Source organism: Macaca nemestrina, chromosome 19, assembly GCF_043159975.1.
Source record: "Macaca nemestrina isolate mMacNem1 chromosome 19, mMacNem.hap1, whole genome shotgun sequence".
Lineage (NCBI taxonomy): Eukaryota > Metazoa > Chordata > Mammalia > Primates > Cercopithecidae > Macaca > Macaca nemestrina.
Window position 1 is genome coordinate 9127872 of NC_092143.1, and position 25541 is coordinate 9153412.

Consider the following 25541-nt stretch of genomic DNA (forward strand, 5'->3'; position numbering starts at 1 on the left):
GCCTTGCTCTTTGCTCCTTTTTCCTGCAGGGCAATTTTTGAAAGCTTGCCTGCTTACTGACACAAAACAATAATCCCAACAGAGCACAAAATCCCGTGGAAATTTTTCATGAAGGGGTCTGGTGAGGGATTACTGCTAGCTGCAGGTATGACATGGAGAGAATAAAACAAAGCTTCTCTTAGTAAGTAGTCACAAGAATGGCTGCAGAGCCTTTCTCAGAATTCTTTTCCTAAGATACACGAATTAATGAAATCATTGAGTCATTGTATTGAAGTTCTGTTTTTGGGATTTGTTGTTGTTTGTTTTTTCATTCTCTATCAGAAAGTTAAGTAAAATATTTATAAAGACAGAGAGGGGAAGAGAGACAGAGAGGGGAAGAGAGACGTAGAGTGGCAGCAGTGGTTTTGGTCTTTTGATGAAAAACATCAGCTACAACATACAACAGGATTTCCACTAGTTGATGTTTCACTATGTCAGTAAATAGTTACACAGCCTCATTAAAAAAATTTTTTTTTGATAGAAAGTATTTCCTGAGATGTTGGTGTATTTTTGACTCATGGATGAGGCTGAAGTTTGGGGGAGGTTCAAATGCTCTTTGTCAGCTTTTATTTTCCCAAGTCTCATTGTCATCATGTTTGTATATTTTCCTCTCCCATGCTGGAGAAAGGGGGAGGGCATCACATCTCTGCGACAAAGAGTGGTGACACAATGACAAAGATTCTTTCTTTTCTCTGATCTTATGAGGCCGAGGGAAAGAAAAATATGCCACAGCTAATGTTGTGAGGTACAGTAAAATTTAATCTCACTATATTTTCAAAAGTGCATAGAAATGGTTAACCATCTCTGTTATGAAACTAATCAAATGAAAACCACCTTTCTTCATTTATTTTCCTATGATTATCTTCTCCTTACCTACCTGAAATAAGGTATCTTCAATAAATATGAGTATGCTTTTAAAATTTTGTTGCATATGATTTGCTATTATTTTCTTTAGGATTTATGTGTCAACATTAATATACAACACTGGTAAGAGTCAGCCTTTTCAAGGAACTCCAATTTTGTAAATTGTCAACTGAGCATAATAAATATAAAACTGCAGTTTATAAAATGTGTGATAAAGTGTGTAGAGGTAAAATGTGAATACTTCCAAAAGAAGATGGATTAATGCATGAATAGGAATTAGATATATATGTAATAAAGGAGAATAAAGTGCTAATTGTAGAAATTAGTTGCTGTCTATATCAGTATTCACTATACACTTCTTTAGTATTTTGTTACAATGTCTTCATAATGAAATGTAAGGCATACTTACATTGTCCACTGAATAATGACATACTACCTTGTCAAGATATTTGGACAGGGGACACCGAATACATTTTATTAAATGGTCATAAATGAGGTACTTACTATAACCTTCTTTAGTAATATTTCAACTAACAACTGAGGACCCAGGAAGATTGTAGATTTTTTTATTGACCACGTCAGAGGTGAAAAAACAGCCCCATTTTATGTGGAGAATTTTTAACCCCAAGTTGAACTTCACTCTGTATGTAAATAGAAAAACTTAATCATGTGGCATTCACCATTCTGAGAAAACTTCCTGAGGCGATTTTGAAGTAATGTACTTGCCTGGGGCCTTACGTACTCTGATTCATAAACATCTTCCCTAGATTTCTGGTCCCAGCCTAGTTTGGAAAGAAAAAGGAAAAGTATTGAACTCTTGAATGGCCTCTTGCTATGCTTCAGTAAAGTTGTATTAGTGATCTAAGAAGAGAATATTTCTCTGAGATATTTTCTCCATGTTTCATGCATAAAAGATAAAGCTTTGCATGGAATTTTAAACTATTATAACTGTAATTGCCTGTGATTTTCAAGGAATTTACAAATAAAAATGTAGAAAATGTATATTCTGGTATCCAAAACAAGGTTGAATTAGGAAATCTTAAATTTCTAAAATGTTATATATATGTTTGAGTATCTCATACACACACAATTTACAAAAATATGTAAAATGATTTTCCAAAAAGTTAATGAACACAGTGACCAGCTTTAAAGCAATTATCACGAATTAAAAAGAAGTCTCCAAGTCATGTTCTGTGCATATATAAACTGTCTTTTTGAAGGGCAGTGCAGTGACAATGGTCCGGCTTCTGTGCAGTCTTGCAGAATGCTGGAAATAAAAACGTTGGCTTCGGGAGTTCTTTGTGTTGTGAGGTGCCCACCAACAAGTTGCATTGCCATTGCTAGGGGCTTTCAAGAGAAATGTCACTCCTCACAGCAAGTGATGAGATTTGACATATGGCATCAAAGCATCATTAAAACTACACCTGCTGCAGAAGAGGCTGTGTCTGTCAAGAGAGTCTCAAGCAGAAAAGGTTACATTGAAAATCCAAAAGGCAAAGACTAATTTCTTTTCTTTGCAGACAATTAAATGCTCTAAAGAAAAAAAGTGAATTGCACAAAATTATGTCACGAAAAACGCTACTTTTACAACATATTGTTAATTTTTTTTACATATTTGTGGTGCTCAGGGTTATATTTCATACATGTATACAATGTGTAACGATAAAATCGAGATAATTAGCATATTCGTCACCTGACACATTTATCATTTCTTTGTGTTGGGAGTATTTAGAATACTCTCTTCCAGCTATTTGAAAATGTAAAATAAAGTTTAAAAGCTTCTGTATAGCAATGGAAACAACTAAGTGAAGAGACAATCCACAAAATGGGAAATAATATTTGCAAACTACCCATCTGAGAAGGGATTGATAATCAGAATATATAAGGAGCTCAAATGACACTATAGAAAAAAAGCTGAATCATGCAATTAAAAAATGGGCAAAAGATCTCAACAGACATTTCTCAAAAGAAGACATACAAATGGCAAACAGGCAAATGAAAATGTGCTAAATGTCCTTGATTATCAGAGAAATGCAAATCAAAATTACAATGACATAACATCTCACCTCCGTTTAAATGGCTTTTATCCAAAAGATAGACAATAACAAATGCTGATGATCATACAGAACCTACGGCAGCCACTGTGGAGAACAGTTTGGAAGTTCCTCAAACAAAAATTAAGCTACTATATGATCCAGCAATCCCACTGCTGGGTATACACTCATAGGAAATCAGTATATTGAAGATATATATGCATTCTCATGTTTGTTGCAGCTCTGTTCACAATAGCCAGAATTTGGAAGCAACCTAAGTGTCCATCAACAGATGAATGGATTTAAAAACGTGGTACCTATACACAATGGAGTGCTACTCACCATACGAAAGAATGAGATTCAGTCATTTGCTACAACATGAATGTAACTGGAGATCATTATATTAAGTGAAATAAGCCAGACACAGAAAGACAAATATCACATGTTCTTATTAATTTGTGGGATCTAAAAACCAAAACAATTTAACTCATGGAGATAGAGAGCAGAAGAACGGTTACCAGAGGCTGGGCATGAGAGTGGTGGAGGTGGGTGGGGGGAAGTAGAAGTTGGGTGGGGTTGGTTATTGGGTACAAAAGTAGTTAGAGTGAATGAATAAGGCCTAGTATTTGCTAGCACAGAAGGGTTACTGTAGTCAATAATAATTTAACTGTACATTTAGAAGTAATTAAGAGAGTATAATTAGATTGTTTGCAACATAAAATATATAAATGCTGGAGAGGGTGAATACCCATTTTCCATGATGTGATTACTCATTGCATGCCTGTATCAAAGCATCTCACATACCCCATAAATATATACACTTACTAGGTACCTGCAAAAAATAAAATTAAAGAAAGTAAATGTACAATGAATTGTTAACTATATTCACCATAGTTCTATAAGAGACTGGAATTTATTCTTCATATCTAGCTGTAACTTTTTATCCATTAACTAACCTTTCCCTATTCCTGTGCCCCTCTTTCCAGTTTATAATAACCACAATTCTACTGCCTACTTCTATGAGCTCAACATTTTTGGTTCCCCCGTATGAGCGAGAACATACAGCATTTGTCTTTCTGTGCTCAACTTAATTCACTTAACATAATGTTTTCTGGCTCATTTATGTTTCCTCAAATGACAGGATTTCATTGTTTATGAGAGAATAGTATTTAATACTGTGTACATACCACATTTTCTTTATCCATTCATCTGTTGATGGATACTTTGGTTGATTCTGTATCTTGGATATTGTGAATACTGCCGCAATAAACATGGGGCTGCAGATATCTCTTCAATATACAGAATTCCTCTCCTTTTTTTTTTTTTTTTTTGATGGAGTCTCGCTCTGTTGCCCAGGCTGGAGTGCAATGGCACTATCTTGACTCAATGCAGTTCCCACCTCCTGAGCTCAAGCGATTCTCCCCCTCAACCTCCCAAGTAGCTGGGATTATAGGAGTGCACCACCACGCCAGACAAAGTTTTGTATTTTTGGTAGAGACGGGGTTTTACCATGTTGGCCAGGCTGGTCTCAAACTCCTGATGTCAAGCGATCTGGCTGTCTTGGCCTCCCAAGGTGCTTGGATTATAGGTTTGAGCCGCTGCGCCTGGTCATGAATTCCTCTCCTCTCGATGTATACCCCGTAGTGGGAGCAATCCAACATACTTTTTTTTTTTTTTTTTTTTTTTTAGCTTTATGAATGTTATGCTTTCTTTGCATCACTAGAACATGCAGTAAAACCTCATACAACTTATTCCCAACTCTGGATTTCTGTGAGAAAGATTTCATTTTGAAATAGCATTCAAGGGGTTATGCTATTTAGGTAAAATCTATATTTTCTACATTTTAAGAGCTTTTAACCGATGTTCCATATCATGCTTCCAATTATGGAAAAGAAGGCAGTATAATATATGATCATTAATGATATGACGATGGTTTACATGTTTTATCCTCTATTAACGTCCTACCTAGTAATGTATATACATAAAGAAACTATGTCAGAGTGGTTGCATAATTTATCCAGTCTCATACACCTAAAGGGGTAGATATGGAACTTACGTCCAGGTTTGCCAGACGTACAGAGCTTATTCTTGCTACTGTATGCTATGTTCTCTAGCTTACTCAAGATTAGACTGTGTGTATTAGATAAAGGAAATTAAGTGTTCATCTTTAAGCTTAAATATCTTGAAGTTTGCAGGATAAAGCATATTCAAAAAAAGAAAAAGAGAAACAATTTAGTATCTGCTGTGTATTATATAACTAGAACTGACAGTATGCACTCCCTCCGTCAAATGGAGAGAGAGCACAACAATGGGTTACTCAGGAAAGGCTCTTGGGAACGGTACTTGATATAGGTTAGAAGAATTGAAAAGATTTAAGTGAAAAGCTCACAGGACACAGTGGTAATGGAAATACTGTGAGCAACAAACATGGACATTTTTGCCTTCGGTTCACTGAGCTCCCGAGATGGCTTCCGTCTCTGCTAACTATAGACCAAAATATACTTAATCTTTCTCTATAATGCCAGTGCAGCAAATTATCATTATATCAACCTCTTTGTGTAGAGAAAACACATAATTTGTAGAAACAATACATATGTTCGTAGTAAAATTTTTATATCATTACCAATCTTTCACCATTGTTAGCTATGCTTTGACTGTGACTGCTCCAAAATTCAGGTGTTGCCAATGTGATTGTATTAAGAGAAGGGGCGTTTAAGAGGCGACTAGGCTAGGAGAGCTCCTTCCCTGGTGAATGGAATGAAGGTCTCTATAAAGAGGCTTTACACAATGTTAGACTAGTTTGCCCTTCTGCCCCCTGCCATGTGAGGACACAGTGTTCCTTCTGACAGGTGAGGATGCATTGCTAAACGTGGCATCTTGGAAGCAGAGAGGAGGCCTCACACAACAACTGAACCTTCCCTGGTCTTGATTTTGGATTTGACAGTCTCCAGAACTGAGATAAATAGATTTATGTTTTTTGTAAATTTACCCAGTCTATGGTATTTTGCTACAGCAGTGTAAATGGACATGGGCAGTTAGAAAATATATATGTATCAGTAAGGGAAAAATATATTTTCTACAAACAAAAAGTAATATAATTGTTCTAAGTGAAATCAAATTTAAATTTTCTACATCTTAGGAAGAACGAAGGATGCCTTTTAAAATATGGCCAAAATTGTAAGTGGCAGACTATGAAGAGAAAAGGTAAATTGAAATATCAACTCAATTGAAAAGGGTACCCCAAATTCTATACTTCAGAGCACACATAGAGAAATGACTATCATTGGTTCATTGAAAGTAGGGTTATTTGAGGATACACACAGTTTCAATTTACTCTGTATTCCATCATTTAAACATATGTCTGGAGTGTTTACTACGTGCAGATAATATGCTAAGTACTAGACACAAAATGATGAGTGAAAATAGACACATTCCCTGATCACTACATGCAAATGTAGGTGGATGACAGAAATGAAATGTTAAAATCTTCCAAGCAAATCCAAAATGTAAAACTATGAAAAGTTTTTGGAAGCATCACCAAAGAAAACCAGAGGAACCTGATTTAGTGTGGGTCAGATTGTATTTAAATTAAAATTCAACAGAGATGATATTGAAGAGAGAAAACACATGAAGACACTGATTTATGATGGAGAAATGGACATGTAAAGAAATTGAAGAGAATTTTTGTGGGAGCCAGAGAGGTGAGAGGGAGAGGGAAGCATTTTCCAGCTGCAGAGGCCAGCAGGGCCAGGTCATACCCTTCATCAGACAAGTTAAAACTTAGGTAACTACATTGACATAATAGATGGCTTTTGAATAGATGGTTAATATAATCAGCTTTTGCATTTGTTTATATTTTTTTAAAGCAATCACTCTGGCTCCAGTATGGAGAATGGACTGGAGGGTGGCAGGGCTCATTGTGGCACAGATGGTGAGACCTGAGGGCTGATGGGGTGAAGGGAATGGTGGATGAACAGAAGTTGTGAGTTCAAGAGATAAACCCAAGAGCTTCTCCTTTCTGGGAAAAAGGTGAAGAGCAGACACTTCTACCTCCCTCTCTTGGGGAGAGGGAAGGACAGGACCTGAGAGAGCAAATATGGAAACCTGGGGAGGTAAGGAGACCCGAGTGAGCTGCTGAGGGACGAAGGCAGCTGGGGGTAGAGAAGGGTCACCGCTCTGGGTGTGGAGGGCTTTGAGGAGAGTGCTTGCTCAGGTAGTGTTTCTATCTCTTCTCCTCCATAGTGACTAGTTGGAACTTTGTTCAATCACCAGTGAAAAGAGAAAAGAGCAGACAGACTGCATACCCATGAGGGCCCCAGTGCCTGCAATAGGTAGCAATGGAGGGAGGCAGAGACCCTTCACAGCTTCCTCCTGTCTCCTGACAGGCCAGGAGATTGAGTCAGCAAGGAAAGTAAAGGACATGAAAGGTCAGTGCCTAGGACAATGCAAGAGGGAAGGAGAGCTTTTTCTAGTTCCAGTATCCCCTTTGATTGAAGACTGAAATCAAGAACCATCAAATTCAGTCTGTGGAACCATAAGGGCCACTGCCTGAACCACCAGTGCTACACCTTTAATTCATAAAGACTGACAGAGTGAGGCATTAAGATTTGTCCTTCCCCATGTCCCCAGGCCCTGTCCCCAGGCCCTGTCACCACCCCTGTGAATATGTAAACCACTAACATGGCTGATTCCCGAAAGGAAAAACTAAGGTCACATATGCAAAAAACAAACAAAAAAAGCCAAGATATTGTAAATATCTTAGCAACTCATTCTAGTATTTAAAGAATAGACAGTAAATCAAATATTCTATAAAAAATCAACATACACTAGATTAAAATATAATGAATTCATTAATATTTTGAAATAAGCCTTTATTACCTATGACACAGTGTAAGGTATGTTAACAAAAAGCAAATACAAATATTTATATTTTTTTTAAAAAAGCCAATACAAATAGTATGTATTCATTAAATAATTAAATCTATGTGATAACAAAAAATATAGAGCCAGAGGCTGTATTTGGGAATGTATCTCACATGTCATCAGAGAGAAATAAGTGAAACTATAAAAGAAAAATGTTAACAGTTATAAAGCCTAGAACTGTGAACATTAGCCTTTAGCATCTAAAAATAGGAGTTCCAGAATTAAAAGAAAATTGTATAGAGGCAACATTTGAAGAAATAATAATTGCCATAATTAGACAAAAAGAGACTTCTGAACAAAAAAAAATCACAGGGCTCTGTGAAAAAGAAAATAGACGACAACAAATCGAAAAACAAAAAAGAAAACTAGCAATAGAAAAATATATTCACAGAGTAGAAAGAGTCACATAACCCCAGTTTCTTAGTTCTGAGTCTGGCAGTAAGAAGACAGTAAAGTAGTATTTCTAGTAAGTAAGAATTTTGAAGCCAGATATTCATGTCTAGCCAAATTATATCTAGAAATGTCAGAATGAAATAATATATTTTCAAGCAAAGTCACAGAAAATTTATCCCACCGAGACATGCCTGAAAAATACTCCTGGACAAAAAGCTAATGAGCTCAGTTATCTACTCAAGATCTGAGAAGAAAAGAGATCCGGAACTAGCTAAAAGTATAAAGAGATAACTTGAACTATTCTTGACAAATTTCTGTAACTTTTAAATTACATAAAAATTCTTTAAAATCAGCCGGGTACGGTGGCTCATGCTTGTAATCCCAGCACTTTGGGAGGCCGAGGCAGGTGGATCACGAGGTCAGGAGATCGAGACCATTCTGGCTAACACTGTGAAACCCCGTCTCTACTGAAAACACAAAAAAATTAGCTAGTCGTGGTGGCAGGTGCCTGTAGTCCCAGCTACTCGGGAGGCTGAGGCAGGAGAATGGCATGAACCTGGGAGGTGGAGCTTGCAGTGAGCTGAGATTGTGCCACTGCACTCAAGCCTGGGCAGCAGAGTGAGACTCCCTCTGGAAAAAAAAAAAAAAAACTTTAAAATCATGTAATGTGAAGTAACTGCATACAAACATTTTAAAAATCTCTCCTAAAGGATATAAATGAAATTATAAATACATAGAGAAACATGACTTGGTCATGAATGGGAAAATTTTATGTTTTAAATTTAATTTTTTAATTAAATTTAAATTTAATGCTGTTACTTTCTTTTTAATCAATGTCTGAATGTAAGGTGTTTAAAATATTTTTGGCAGAATATTTTGATATAAAACAATTTAAAAATTTATTTGAAAAGTAAATGACACTGAATGGTCAGCGCGATTTTGAAAATAAAGATTAAAGTTGGAGACATATATAATCACTGACTATAAGGTATAGTAACTAAAATTTTTGCACTGATACAGAAGTAGATCTAGAAATTAATTATATGACAGAAATGGCACAAGATGATAGCGAACAAGCAGCTTGCTGGTAGTTGGTGTTAAACATGAGACAACATTTGGAGAACAAGTTGGAAATTTATACTATGCTGTGTAGACTCCAGGTAGACTGAATTCTGAAAGATGAATAAAATTTTAAACTCTGTAGAAGCTTATTTCTGTGGCTTTGTGATAGAAAATAACTTAAAACCTACTAAGATCAAGCAAACATTTTGTATCTATTTCTTCTTTAATGGTAATAATTTTTGTTAAAATGAAGGTACATTGGATACATTTCTAGAGGGGAAGTTTTTATAATGTCTAAAGCTAATAAGAATCTATTACCTAGGAGATTTTAAAAAATGGGGTAAAAGTGCAAAAAAAAATTCACAGATGAGGAACTATACTGTTTGGTGTAATTAGCTTAAAATAAAATAGTTTATAGTCATCAGAATGACAAAAATTTGAAAGAAGAATAAAACTGAATATTGATAAACATGTGCAAAAACAGGTACCTTATGCACTGCTAGTAAAAGGGTAAAGTAGCACAGATACTTTGTAGGACAATTTTGAGGAACATAGTTAAATTAAATCTGCACATACTGTCCCACCTATTAAATCCCGTGTGGTGCACTGATCCATGAAGAACGTTCCCACAGATTCCAAATATGTATGTATTAGGATGAGCATAAGAATAGTTTTGGAAGGCAAAGAGTTGCTAGTAACTTACTTGTCCACCACTGGAAAAATGAATAAAACAATGAGGCAGATACATTCTGAGGAAGCAAGAAACTAGTTGTTCACAGAGAAATATAATGACTCTTAAAAGAGGTTCAATTACAAGAAGAAACGAGATAACAATTATACCTCCAAATGTTATCTTGAACTTGCACAAAAATTATTAAGAAATCCCAATATACAAAAATTCAAAGGATATGTGCTAAATGCATTAAAATAACTGACAACCATGATGGCAGCCAGCAAATGGAATTAGAGATAAAGAGAACAATATGTGATACTTAAAAAGAACAAAAATGCTTCCACATATTCACAGCAAAGCAAAGATTTGCAAAGTTAGAGAAGCAAGGAAAAGAGACATTTTTATTATTTATTTTATTTTTAAGACAAAGGCTTGCTCTGTTGCCCACACTGGAGTGTGGTGGTGTGATTTTGGCTCACTGCAGCCTCCGCCTCCCCGGTCAAGCAATTATCCTGCCTCAGCCTCCAGAATAGCTGGGACTACAGGCACACACCACCATACCCAACTCATTTTTGTATTTGTTTAGCTGGGATTCCTCCATGTTGGTCAGGCTGGTCTCAAACTCCTGACCTCAAGTAATCCACCCATCTCAGCCTCCCAAAGTTCTGGGATTACAGGCATGAGCCACCATGCCTGACCAAAAGACATTTTTAATAGAGAATATCCTGCACTATCTGAGGCTGCTCAGAAATTGGTTAGGATCTGGGCTGATCAGGAGCCAGAGAATTTATAAACATGAGAACTATCAGTTAAATTAGCAAGATCAATCTCCATAAATTTATGAGGTTTGGTTATTTTTGGAATAGTCTGAGGAACAATGGGAAAATAGGCAAGCTTTTGTGAAGTGCTGATAGGAAGGAAGACACGTATTTTAGTAGTAAATGTTCCTGTTACCTCAAATTTGTTTTTGCTTTTTCACAAATGCTCCTAAGAGTGTAAGGTGGTGAAATGGATGAGAATTTTAGAAACAAAGCGTCAGCATGTGCAGTAGTTCTGTGGAGAAATTTAAGACAAAAACACAGAAAGCCACCGTGGTAGGACAATGAGGACATGGTAGCATGACAAAACTGGACACAATTCAGGTCGGATGACTGTGGTCATGGCTATTTCTGCTGAAGTGTTTGGTTGTTATAAAACAGGGAAATGTATGTTGTATTGGTATTCATTTTGATTGTTAAACTTGATTGCTGTCACCCTTGTGACTATTGTCAATACCAAAAGGCCATAGTATAACCCACATCAAGTTCCAAAATAATAGAAATAAAATAAAAAGTCAATTAGAGATTTAGTCTAACAGAAGCATAGAGTAGATCTAAATAAAAGCATTCAAAGTGTCCTTAAAGGGATATAATATGTTGTCAGCCTAGGGAATTTAGCCGAAATTTAATAGAAAACACGAACTTATCTAACAAAAAATGCAAAGATAAATTTTTCTAAAAAAGAAATCATTACAAAAATAGAATTCACAGAGCCAACACTGGTAGTCTGTGTAAGAAAACAGGGATAAAGACTTGATCTTTCTGGTTGCAGAGATCAATTCATCTTTCTTGGAGTCAGATATATTTGGATGTTATAACTTAATGCCTGTAAATATTTGAATTGTAGCCTACTCCTCCCACTGGCCCATTTTATGTTTAAAGTCATTAAAGAGGACTCTGATAATCTGCCTACATATGTAGATGTTAGAGAGAGAATGTGCTGGGCAAACAGGATGACTGGTTTATTGTTAGGTCTATTTATCTTTGTAACAGATTGAAAGGCATTTTTAATTTAGACATCAATCTTGAGTCTTGGCTAATGTGACTCTCTCCTGAAGAAACAGGGCTATAGTGCAGATGCTGACTCAATCAAGTTTCTCAGCTCTCTGGGATAAGGCCAGACTGTGACTCCCAGCAAATAAATTTGGGTAATTGCCTTATGGCAGTTCTCCTGGGAGATAGCCATCACTTTTCTCCTCACCTCTCTCAGTTGACATCCCACTGGCATTGGAATACACAGTACATTTTCTCATCTTTAAGAGCTCTTACAAGAATTAATGACAGAACAATAATTATGGAACAAGTATTTATTCTAAATAGGCTCTTCGCCTAAAATTACTTAAGATACTGCAGTCAACATCACTTAGAAGAATAAAAGAAAATGACGTTAAGTGACTTGATTAATGTCATAAATTGTTCTACTGGAAAGGAAACAGTTCTGATGTCACTAATATTTCTTATCATGAAGAAATATATTGGTCAATTATGCTTCTAGCCAAAATGGAGTAACAGAAACTAGATTTACCCTTCTGCTTGAAACAATCTAAAACAAAAAATGTTGTATAAAATATATAAAACAATGGTATGCAACACACTGGACACAGTGACCCTTAGAAGCAGACAATAAAAAAGGCAAGTCCTAGAATTGCCACAGTTACTCTTTGAGAGTTTCCCAGTTTGAGGGCAAAGAGGGTGTATTAGTTTTCTGTGGCTGCTGGAATCATTCCCACAAAATAAATGGCTTAAAAGAACTTAAATTTATTATCTTACATTTCAGTGTTTTAAAAGTTCAGTCTGGCCCTTAGAGCTATAATCAAGGTGTCAGCAAATCTGCATTCCTTTCTGGAGGCCCCTCTAGAAAGTTTGTTTCCCTGCCTTTCCCAGCTTCTGCAGCCTTCTTACATTCCTTGGCTTGTCCTCCTTTTATCTTCAAAAACCACAACTGTGGGTCCAGTCATTTCCACACTGCATCACCCTGACCTTCTTTTCTGCCTTTTTGTTCTTTATTATAAAGACTTTTGAAATTGCAAGACTTCCACCCAGAAAATCCAGATAATGTCACTCTCATAAGGTCAGACGTTCAGGAACCTTATTGCCATCTACAGCCTTAATTCTCATTTGCTGTGTATTGTAATGTATTCACAGGCTTTATAGATTAGGACATGGGCATCTCTAGAGAGCATCATTATTCTGCCTACAGCAGAGAGAAAACACAAGCAGAGGCTTCAGCCTCTACAAGTTCAGGAGATGTCAGCTGAGAGTCTAAGGAGAACAAAGTATTTTAGGGTTCATAGGATAGGTGATGTATAAGAGAAAACCACAGGGAAAGAATTCTGGATGTCAGCAGAGAGCTTCCCTTAGCTATTACTCTGATTAATACATGCGAGTAAACTGCAAGGTGCTGGAGACAGAGCCACTCTAAAGTGTGAGACCTGATACCACAGAAAACCTGGGTCAGGAAACATTGCCTAATCCAAGTATCTGAAGAGTAAGACTTAAAATACTTGGAGAATTTGATAGAATACACAGAAGGGTTTTTCCCTCAATAATGGAGAATAATTAGCCCTCTATTGTCAAGTACTGAGATCCCATTGAACAAATCTCAAAAACAAGACCTAGAAATATCATACAGTTTTGATATGGTTAGGCTTTGTGTCCCCATTGAAATCTCATTTTGAATTGTAGTTCCCATAATCCCCATGTGTTGTGGGAGGGACCCTGTGGGAGGTAATTGAATCGTGGAGGTGGTTTCTGCCATGCTGTTCTCATGATAGTGAGTTGTCATGAGATCTGATGGTTTTATAAGGGCCTTCCCCTTTTGCCTGGGATTCATTTCTCTCTCCTGCTGCCATGTGAAGAAGGATGTGTTTGCTTCCCCTTCTGCCATGATTTTAAGTTTCCTGTGGCATCCCCAGCCCTGCAGATCTGTGAGTCAATTAAACCTTTCTTTTATAAATTACTCAGTCTCAGGTATGTCCTTGTAACAGCATGATAATGAAGTAATACAAATATCTTTTCTTTCCCTTTTTTTCTGAGACAGGGTCTCTCTCACTGTCTTACCCAGGCTGGAGTGCAGTGGTGGGATCTCAGCTCACTGCAGCCTCTGCCTCCCAGGTTCGAGAGATACTCCTGCCTAAGCCACCTGAATAGCTGTGACTAGCAGGACGTGTCACCATACCAGGCTAATTTTTGTATTTTTTGTTTGCCCAGGCTGTTCTTGACCTCCTGAGCTCAAGTGATCCTCCCGCCTCAGCCACCCAAGGTACTGGGATTACAGGCCTGATCCATCATGCATGTCCCAATATCATTCGGTTTCTAATTAATTCCATACTAATTAAGGTCAAGTGTGTTTATAGGAACATAAAAATACCTATCACTCAATAAAGTTATATTCAAAATGTATGATATTTAATCATGCATTAAACTACAATGAGTAGTAGAGAAAAATCTACAATGGGTAAGATAAAAAAATATAATGAATATCATTGATGTCGTGTTAGATGTACAAAAAGGAAAGATTAATGAGCCAGGAAACATAACAATAGAAACTTCCAAATTAAACACAGAGAAAAAAGAGGGCAAAAATGAACAGAACCACAATGAATATCAGGATGACTTCAAGCAGGCTAATACACATTAAATTGCATTCTCAGAAAAAGGGTGGTATAAAAAATTTGGAGAAAGAATGGCTGAAATTTCTCAACTTTGATAAAAACTATAAAGTTGCATAACATAAACACTAAATGAGCCCCAAGCCCATGAAAAAGGAATAAAATTATACCAAAACAAGTCATAATCAAATTGGTGTCAACTGATAAAGATAAGCTTAAAAGCAGACATAGGAAAAGAACAACTAGAGAAACAAACATATAAAGTTATCAGTTTTCCTTGTTTGTTTGCTTGCTTATATTTTGGTATCAAAATCACGAAGAGATAGTGAAGTAATATCTTTAAAGTATTAAGAAGAAAATGCTTAGAATGTTATACTCAATAAAAATGTATTTTGAAAACAATGATGAAATAATATATTTATACGCACTAAAAGAATCACAACCCACTGTAAAAGAAGTGCTAGAGAAAGCCCTTTAGTCAGAAAATCATAGCAGATAAAATAAGTATCTACCGCAGCAATGAAGGATATAAAAAATGATAAAATGTAGGAATAAATATATTTTCCTATTATTCAAATTTCTTTAAAAGGTAATTGCTTAAACAAACGTCATATTTTAATGTAGTGTGTGTTTTATAATGTATATAAAAGTAAAACGCATGATAATAATAAGATAAAAGCTGGGATAGAAAGAATGGTATGTTGTAAAATTCTCATACAATCCACAAATAGTATAAGCATTCAAATACAGACAGTGATTAAAAATGGCTACTTTAACGGCATATCTACAACCATCTGATCTTCAACAAAGCTGACAAAAACAAGCAATGGGGAAAGGATTCCCTATTTAGTAAATGGTGTTTGGAAAATTGCCTAGCCATACACAGAAAATCGAAACTGGGCCCGTTCCTTACACCTTGTACAAAAACTAACTCTAGATGGATTAAAGACTTAAATGTAAAACCCGAAACTATAAGAAGAAAAATCTAGGCAATATCATTCAGGACACAGTCACAGGCAAAGATTTCATGATGAAATCACCAAAAGCAGTTGGGATAAAAGCAAAAATTGACAAATGGGATCTAATTAAACTAAAGAACATCTACACAGCAAAAGAAACTAATCCCAGCACTTTGGGAGGCCGAGGCGGGCAGATCACGAGGTCAGGAAATCAAGACCATCCTGGCAAACACAGTGAAACCCCTCTCTACTAAAAATACAAAAAATTAGCGGGGCGTGGTGGTGGGTGCCTGTAGTCCCAGCTACTCGGGGGGAGGCTGAAGCAGGAGAATGGCATGAACCCGGGAGGCGGAGCTTTTAGTGAGCCGAGATCGAGCCACTACCCTCCAGCCTGGGCGACTGAGTGAGACTCTGTCTCAAAAAAAAAGAAAAGAGAAAGAGAAACTATCATCAGAGTAAACAGACAACCTACAGAATGGGAGAAATTTTTGCAATCTATCCATCAGACAAGGGTCTAATATCCAGAATCTACAGGGAACTTAAGCAAATTTACAAACAAACAAACAAAAAACGTTAAAATGTGGGCAAAGAACATGAACAGACACTTCTCTAAAGAAAACATTTATGCAGCCAGCAAACATGAAAAAAAGCTCAACATCGCTGATCATTAGAGAAATGCAAATCAAAACCAAATAAGATAACATCTCATGCCAATCAGAATGGCTTATTAAGAATGGATTATTAAGAAATCAAGAAACAACAGATGCTGGCAAAGTTGTGGAGAAATAGGAATGCTTTTACACTGTTGGTGGGAATGTAAATTAATTCCATCATTGTGGAAGATGGTGTAGCAATTCCTCAAAGGTCTAGAACCAGAAATACTATTTGACCCAGCAATCCCATTTCTGGTTATATACCCAAAGGAATATAAACCATTCTATTACAAAGGTATATGCACGCGGATGTTAATTGCAGCACTATTCACAATAGGAAAGACTTGGAATAAATCCAAATGCCTATCAGTGATAGACTAGATAAAGAAAATGTGGTACATATACACCATAGAGTACTATGCAGCCATAAAAAAATGCGATCATGTCCTTTGTAGGGACATGGATGGAGCTGGAAGCCATTATCCTCAGCAAACTGAAGCAGGAACAGAAAACCAAACACTGAGTGTTCTCACTTATAGTGGGAGTTGAACAATGAGAACACATGGATGGAGAGAGGGGAACAATACACACTGGGGCCTGGTTGAGGGTAGTGTCGGGGGAGGGAGAACATTAGGGAAAACAGCTAATGCATGTTGGACTTAATACCTAGGTGATGGGCTTATAGATGCATCAAATCACCAAGGCACACGTTTACCTCTGTAACAAACCTGCACATCCTGCACGTGTACTCTGTAACTTAAAAATAAATGTTTCTTTAAAAATGCTACTTTAACCTTTGCCTGGAGAGAGAATATATGATAATAGGTTGTCCTTTTATTGTGAATTAATAAATTTAATTTCACTTTTAAAATAATGAATTTGTTTAATTTTTCTATCTCTAAGAAGTTCATTTTTATTGGGTGATACTGTCATGGAAGCAAATTTATCAAAGGAACAGATGCTCAACTTGAGAGATAGCCATTTGACAGCTTAGTGTCGTTTCTCTCAGGTAGCTTTGCAGTTTGCACTATTTTTCTTCCTCTTGCTTTTTTTCCTCCTTATTCATGTTATTATTCCAATTTGTTATATATAGCACATCTCCACTGGTGTATAATCAACATATGGACAGGCCTTTGTCGATTTTATTTACTGCTATATCCCCACCTATAATAAGGCCTGGCTGATAATAGTTATTCAACAGATATTTGCATTATCTTTTATGCCTGCATTTTATTATTACTAAGTGAATTAGCTCTTTAGAGCTTTCCTTTTTCAAAAATTGATCTCTAAACCTTGGAAAACATAGAAGTCAGCCTGATTAACATCAGCTACTTCTTTTTTCAGTCACATAGCCTGTTGCTGTCTAGGCCTACATCTCTTCATTGAGGTGTAATTCACAATAAAGCTATTTCTCTCTTATTTGTGATGATGAGATGTGGGAAAAGAGTTTTCCCTTTTTTTTTTTTGCAGATATGTATATAATCATTCCAAGAGATTGTTTCATCAGAACTCGGCTGACAGCTCCAGGTTTGTGAGTGAGATGTAAATCATCATATGTCCAGGTTAGCTGCTTCTCTCCTTTACAGCCTTTCTACCAAAATCTTTCAAATGGTGCTTATGGAGGCTGCTGCTTTTTTCTGAAGGTTTCTTCTCCTCCTCTCTTTCCATGGTTCCTTTTCTTTTGCTTTTGTTGAGGCTCCTTTTTTGACTTGAGAGCAAGAATCTTCAGTACCTCAATAATTTTTTCTTTTAAATCTCAAGACCAATCCCTCTACAGAAAGGAGGTATGAGATGTAACTCAAAATAGATGGAAGAGAGGAGCTCAAGAAATCCCCTCTTTCTGGGGATTAACTACTTTCTTCTATAATATCATAATACATGCATTCCTAATTTGGTAGAATTATTTTAATGTAAAAGTGGTATGTCCATGGTTTCTCTGATGTCATTTTTCTGAAAGCTACTTGTCCTACATTATGCTCTCAATAAAATCACAAAGTCTTTGCCAACCAAAGTTTCATCATCTTGGATTTGTCTTGGTTGTGTGGGTAAGGTTAGAGGTCAGCTGCAGAAACAAAGATAACATTATGACCCCTTTAATCATCTCCAGTCTATGATTATTTCAAATGTATGTATGTATGTATGTATGTATGTATGTATGTATGTATGTATGTATGTTGTTCTTTTGAGATGAAGTTTCACTCTTGTTGCCCAGACTGGAGTGCAATGGTGTGATCTCGGCTCACTGCAACCTCTGCCTCCCAGGTTCAAGTGATTCTCCTGCCTCAGCCTCCCGAGTAGCTGGGATTACAGGCATGCACCACCACACCCAGCTAATTTTGTATTTTTAGTAGAGCTGGGGTTTCTCCATGTTGGTCAGGCTGGTCTTGAAATCCCAACATCAGGTGATCTGCCCACCTCAGCCTCCCAAAGTGCTGGGATTACAAGCGTAAGCCACTGCACCTAGCCTTCAAATCTCTTTATAAGCCTCGTTGTCAATCATTTTCACTTGGTTTTACCCAAGAGGTTTTCTTCTGTTTCCCACTTATATGTAATTAATTTATACCTTTTCATAATGATTCTTAAATATATTTTATTAGGAATAATTTTCTTTTCTCTTTTGCAATATAATTTTTCAAATCCAAATTCATTTGTCCTTCCAGAAGACTCTCGAATACTCTGTCCTCCTTAGTAGTTCGTCCTTTTTGTAACCAACCCCCCATTGTAGTCTCTTTATCAGAGTTTCTCTATATTGGTTTGTTTTCTTGGTATACTTGATTGATCCACTAGCTCAATTGCTTATTTAAAATGACAAGATTAACAGTTTGGGTAACATGTATTTTTCAATGCATTTCTTTATTCTGAAATCTCACATTGTTCTCTGAACCATGCCTAGCATTTGTCAAAAGAGGTACTGGAAAAGAGAATGAGGCTCAATTAAGGTATTCACATTATCACAAAGAAAAAAACCATATAATTTTAGATTGTAGTTACCATACATAATATATAATGCATTTCAGCTCAATAAACACATATTTCTCTGAATATATCCTGATAAGACATATTATTATGCATTTAAAATTCTTTCAATGTAAAGGTAATGGATTCAAACAGCATGGATATAATGCCTCTATCTCAATCACGATAGATGTTTCATTTTAATGTAATTTCTTTCCCTTCAAGATACTACAATTGAAAATAAAATGAGCGGGTGACAGGTGCTTCTCTCTTACTCCTCCAGTGCTCCTTTGCCATTCCAGCTGAGCAATCTCATAAAAATGTCAGCTCTCCACTGGCAAAGCATGCTGCACCTGCCTGCCATGTGCTTAGTGACTACTAACATTTATATATCACTGTATTCCAAGTCAAATAAATTGATAAAATGCAACCCAAAAATGCACCACATTGCATCATTAATGCTTTTTAGGTAGAAATGTTTTCTTTCCCAGTCTTAAAGCAAAAGGACCATTTCTTATTCTATTCAGTGAAAACAAGACCACTTCAATATTTAATTTGGAAAATGGCACTAAAGATATTAAAATAAGATATATGCACTTAAACAGACAACCTAAGACTCTTTAGCTGCTTTAGCATTGTGTACTACTGCCACAGAATATGTTAAACCTGCTAAGATTTTCTTCTCTACTAAGGCTCCTACAAGTTAATAATCTGTCAATTCATTCAATTTCCATTACAGATGTAAGAAGCTGTAGGTGATACTGGGAAAGTAGCATTAGCACACTGATGTATGCAAATGGTGCTTTGGCGGTGCCTTTTGTTTTCATGAAAATTTTACCTACTTGCCATCTGATTTTGTTTTTTAGACTCCACTTGCTTTCATGTAACATATGTTTTACACAGTCAATTTATCAGCATTATGTGAAAAAAAATGTTTCTAAAATAATAAAGACATATTCTTAAAAACTAATAAAATAGATAACACTGAAGTTAATTTAATTTTTTTAAAAAGTGAAATAGATAGTTTACACTAACATTTTAAGTCTGTGCTTTGAGTCCCTTATATATTGGGATATTAACTCCTTGTGAAATGTATAGTTTCAAATATTTTCTTCTATTATATAATTCTGTTTTCACCTTGTTGATGGTTTCTTTTGCTGTGTGGAAGATTTTTAATTTGGTGTCATCCCATTAGTCTATTTTTGTTTTGCTGCCTAGGTTTGTGCTGTCATATTCACAAAATTCTTGCCCAGACCAACTGCATGAAGCAATGCCCTTGTGTTTTCTTCTAGTGCTATCATAGTTTCAGGTCTTACATTTAATGTCTTACTCCACTTCTAATTGACTTTTATATGTGAAGAGATAAGGTTTAATTTAATTCTTCTGCATGTGGATACCTAGTTTTCTCAAACATTTTATTAAAGAAACTCTCCTTTTCCCAGTGTGTATTCTTGGTATTTTTGTCAAAAAACATTTGGCTGTAAATGCAGTTTATTCTGGGCTCTCTGTCTTGTTGCATTGGTCTATGTAGCTGTTTTTATGCCAATACCGTGCTATTCTTGTTACTATAATTTGTTGTCTATTTTGAAGTCAGATAGTGTGATACCACTAGCTTTTGCAAAAATAATAATAATGATACTAATAACCTAATTTAAAAACAGGAAAAAGACCTGAATAGGCATTTCTCAAAAGAAAATGTACAAATGGCCAACAGACACGCAAAAAATACTCAACATCACAAATCAAAAATGACAATGAAATACTACCTCATCTCAGTTCAAATAGCTATTATCAAAAGACAAAAAATATATATTGGCAGCAATATGGAGAAAAGGGAACAGTTATACACAGTCAATAGGAATGAAAATTAGTATAGTCGTTAGGAAAAACTCTATTCCTAAAAAAATGAAAAATAGAAAGTACTGTATGGTTCTGCAATCCCACTGTTGGGTATATATGCAAAGGACATGAAATCAGATGCCCTAAATAACTGCTTTCTCATGTTTATTGCAACAGTGTGCACAGTAGCTGAGATATGGAATTAACCTAAAAGTCCATCAGTGGTTGAACAGATAAAGAACATGTGAAATATATACACAATGGCATATTATTCAGCCTAAAAAAACAATGCAATTCTGCCATTTGTAAACACATAGATGAACCTGGAAAACATTATGTTATGGGAAATAAGCAAAGAAATACAGATACCACATGATCTTTCACTGATAGGTAAAATTAAAAAAAAGTTCATTTCATTGAAATAGAGAGTAAAATGATGGTTCCCAGAGGCTGGGGTTTTTAGAGGAAATGAGATAGGGAGATGTTGGTCATGGAACACATAGGTACAGTTGGACAGAAGTAATACATTTCAGATCTTTGTACAGCAAGGTGACTATAGATAATGACAATATATAATATTCTTTAAAAATGTGAAAAGAATGAATGTTATGTGCTCTCAGCACAACAATGATAACTATGAGAGGTAATGTCTTTGTTTATTAGCTAGATTTATTCATTGTATATATACTCCAGGATGCCATGTTGTATACAACAAAATCATACAATGTTATTTGTCTATTAAAAAAAAAAACCATAAAAATACATTCATGCTTTATGTCTCCTGTGGAAAGCCAGAAACTTTTTTTCCTTAAAGACTGCCATATTATTTCACAGAAAGGCTGCTGAAGGCATTTTGGGTGTCTCATCACATTATTCTTACACAGTCAGGATGTGTGAATTTTGTGAGTTTTCCTTTGCAGTCTTTTCTTCTTTTCTAATAAATGTCTAGTCAATATCTCCACGTAGACATCCCCACCAGATTCTAAACCAGAGAACACATATACTGGGGGCTGAAAGAGAAAACAAATGAAGAAGGCTCCTGTGAGAATGGCCACACTTTTCCTGGTGGGACATGTGCTATTTAGTATTTTCATAAAGGGGCAAACACCCAGTGTGGAAAATTTCCATTTCATATGTCAACAATGATAGATTAGTAATAACTGCCTGGAGATACACTTTAAGATAGATTCTGAGTCTGTGTCCACAATCAGAGAGAAATAATGGCCAGATCAATTTACTAATCTGTCAAACTTTATAAGCTATAGTAAAATAAATTTTGTTTTATTCAGCCTACAGTTGCCAAATGATACATGCATTACTTTTACATGAATGGAAAATTTCCAGTAAATTACATTTCTAGAGTAATCAGAAACTGATGTACCATAGGCCCTGGTTTGGTTTGCAGGTTCTATCATGTATTAACCTTTACACTTAACTTAATTTGAAGTTTACCCCTTGTCAAAATAGAGAAAATGACTCAAATTTAAGTAAGTATTTATGGTGCAATCATTTTAATACACATGTGTTAAATGTATATTTTATATTTTTTATTTTAAAATAGAATCAGTAATTAGCTGATGTTACTTCATGTTATTTTTTAAATATTAGCTTTCTTTTGCTTAAACATAGTAGATACTTTTAGTGTTGAGAAGGACATTTTCAGTGTGATATAACCAGTAAATATTTTTTAAACAATTCTTTATTGAAGACTGATAAATTACAATAATAATTTTTCTTACCATAAAGTAAGAAATGTACAGTTGGCCTTCCTTATCCCTCAGCCCTTCATTTGCATCCATATATTCAACCAACCTTGGGTAACAAATATTCAAAAATAATTAAAAACAATACAACAATTAAAAAAATTAAACTGATATAGTATCACAACTATTTATACATCATTTATATTAGGTATTATAAGTAATCTAGAGATGATTTAAAGTATATGAGAGGATGTACGTAGGTTATGTGCAAATATGCTATTTTACCTAACAGACTTAAGTATCTGCAGATTTTTGTTTCCTTGGTTTGGGATATTCCTGGAAATACTTCTCCCATGATACTACTGAAGGATTACTGTATAACTTTCATGAGCTGGATGCATTTTACATTGTTTCTGTAAGAATGCATTATTTCAATGTCAGAATCAGTTATATTTCAAATAACTACATAATCCTGGCAATGAAGCTGTGATTAATACAAGCTTTGGGAGTAATTATTACTTTTTCATTTAACCAGATCAAGGATATATAGAAGCGTAAGGACAATTCTTGGAGATTCTTGTATATTTGTTAAATAGGGAAATTACCTATCTTAAATAGTTGTAAAGTTAGGCTTGACTGTGCTTTATAGCTAAACAGAGATAACAGACTGAAGAATAATGTTTATCAAATTATTTGGCTGTTACTACATTTTCATTACTGTATATATTAAGACAGAATAAATAAGTTTAGGACACTTTCAAAAAGCTTTATTGTGTTTGCAAATTATCTTCCTGAAATGAGTCTACTTCTTAATTTATCAAAAGTTTCTATTAGCTATTCATAAAGTCATAAATATGAGCTTAGATACATATATAGTTTAAATTATATTTGCTCACTGTTCTGGCAATCTGCTATAATTGTATCCTTACTATGTGGTGTCCCTTATGTTTATCAAGTGATAATGTATTATTATAAAACAAAATACATTTTTCTTACTCAGCATTTTAAAAACTTTCTTCTCTGGTATAGAATGAATGATGCTGAATACCTCAGTTAGAAGAGGCTACATAAAGAACTCCAAGGATGTGTGTGTGTACATGCATATATGTGTGTGCACATATGTGTGCATGTGAATGTGTGTGTGTTGCATGGGTATATGTGCTTTTAGATCAATCAAATATAGGATAACATTCATTCACCACAAAAGTGTTTTCTATTATATGGAAAATCAGAAGGAATAACCCATTTAATAGTGTTTTAATACCAAAAAGGCTCTCTATAAGTTTAATTTAAAGTTGTCTTTTATACAGTTACGTTTTTATTATCTCTCATGACTTATCAGAGTATTATCTATTCATAATTTCCCATAATCCATATAAAATATTACTTTTTATTTGAATGAACTTTTTTGTTCTTTGCATCGTCTTTTAGGTTATCTTACACATTCGCATCACGGTAAATATCTCAAGGTCAAGACCTAGATTACTTACTTGTATGTTTTCTGGTATTGCTGCATAGTGTTTTACACAAAGGTGGCATTCATGCACTTTTATCAAAATAAATAATAACAATTAATGGAATATGAAATGCAAAATAAAATTTTGTTTACTAGACTGTAAATGCCTGTAAGTAACTTTATAAAAAATGATCATTTCTTTGATAATTCAGAAGGAAAAGACATGGGGTCTATATGTTTGTGTGTATTTGTAGGTATGTGTTTGTTACTACTGACTTTTCTACATATAGTACAAGTGACTGACTTGAATGCTTATCTGAATCAAATACCCGTCTGTTAGAACATTTTAGATAGGTTGTATTGAAGCTTTAATTTTAAAGCTGATCATTTAAATTTAATATGGAAGTCCATACTTATATTCTGGTGAAATAAAGGCACCAAATGGTGTGTAAAAGCCAAAATTAGTCAGAAGAAATTTGGCAGTGAGAATAATGACCTCACAGATTGCTACAATTCAAAAACTTTAACAATCTACTTCTTCCCTTGGACATATGTAATGCAAATGTTTGGGAAATTACAATAGTTTGTGAGTGCCAAAGCTTAATAAATGAAGATTGTCAGATTTTAATTGTTCTATAATTTTTCCAAATGACAATCCATGTTTGCCGCTCAGTTTTCTCAGAGGAAAACAGTAATCTCTTTAAAAAATATTTATCTTGGAAGAAGAATCCTGCTGGATGTAAATGTTCTTTCTGTAAAAATACCTATGATTTGACATAGGTCAAATTTTTGCACTTCGCATTTTTTTTCAGTGGGTGTTACCTTGACAAAATATACTCAAACTGGAATGTAAGGCTCATCATACTAGAACTGAAGACACTGTGTTTCTGGGGTTGCCTCTATTTACATGTTAGCTCTTACACATTCAAACTTCTAAGCCAATTCTTTTCCTTTCTACTTTTATTTTAGGTTTGGGAGTACATGTGCAGGTTTGTTGTGTGGAGAAATTGTGTGTCGCTGGGGTTATGTGTACAAATGATCCTGTGATCCAGGTAGTAAGCATAGTACCTGATAGTTTTCCAACCCTCGCCCCACTCCCTACCTCCCACCTCTATTTGTCTCCATTGTCTACTGTTCTTATCTTTGTGTCCATGAGTACCCAAAATTTAGCCCCCACTTAAAAATGAGAACATGTGGTATTTGGTTTTCTCTTCCTGTGTCAATTCGCTTAGGATGATGACATCCAGCTGCACCTATGTTGCTGCACGGGACATGATCTCGTTCTTTTTTATGATAAGCCGTTTTCTTTCATGTCCTAAATACAATATTTGATTAGGGAAGGCACTGTACAGTGGTGATTAGTACTATGGTCTTTGGACTTCAAAGTGTTGAACTCAAATCGGCTGTTACTTTACATGAGACAAACTTAGTCTCACAATCCTTATTAATTTTTTAAAATTTTCTTTCTTTGATAGTCATCACAATAATAACTACAGAATGTTTACTGTGCACTTGCAGTGAGGCGATGTGAAAATTAAATACACCCAGATTAATGCTATT

The 25541-nt window shown here is 35.3% G+C and overlaps 1 long non-coding RNA gene across 1 annotated transcript in view; it reads left to right on the forward strand.

The window, feature by feature from the left end:
• LOC139359981 (uncharacterized) overlaps window positions 1-25541 on the forward strand; it is a 489579-nt gene that overhangs the window by 179373 nt on the left and 284665 nt on the right. The gene's annotated exons all lie outside the window — the stretch shown is intronic.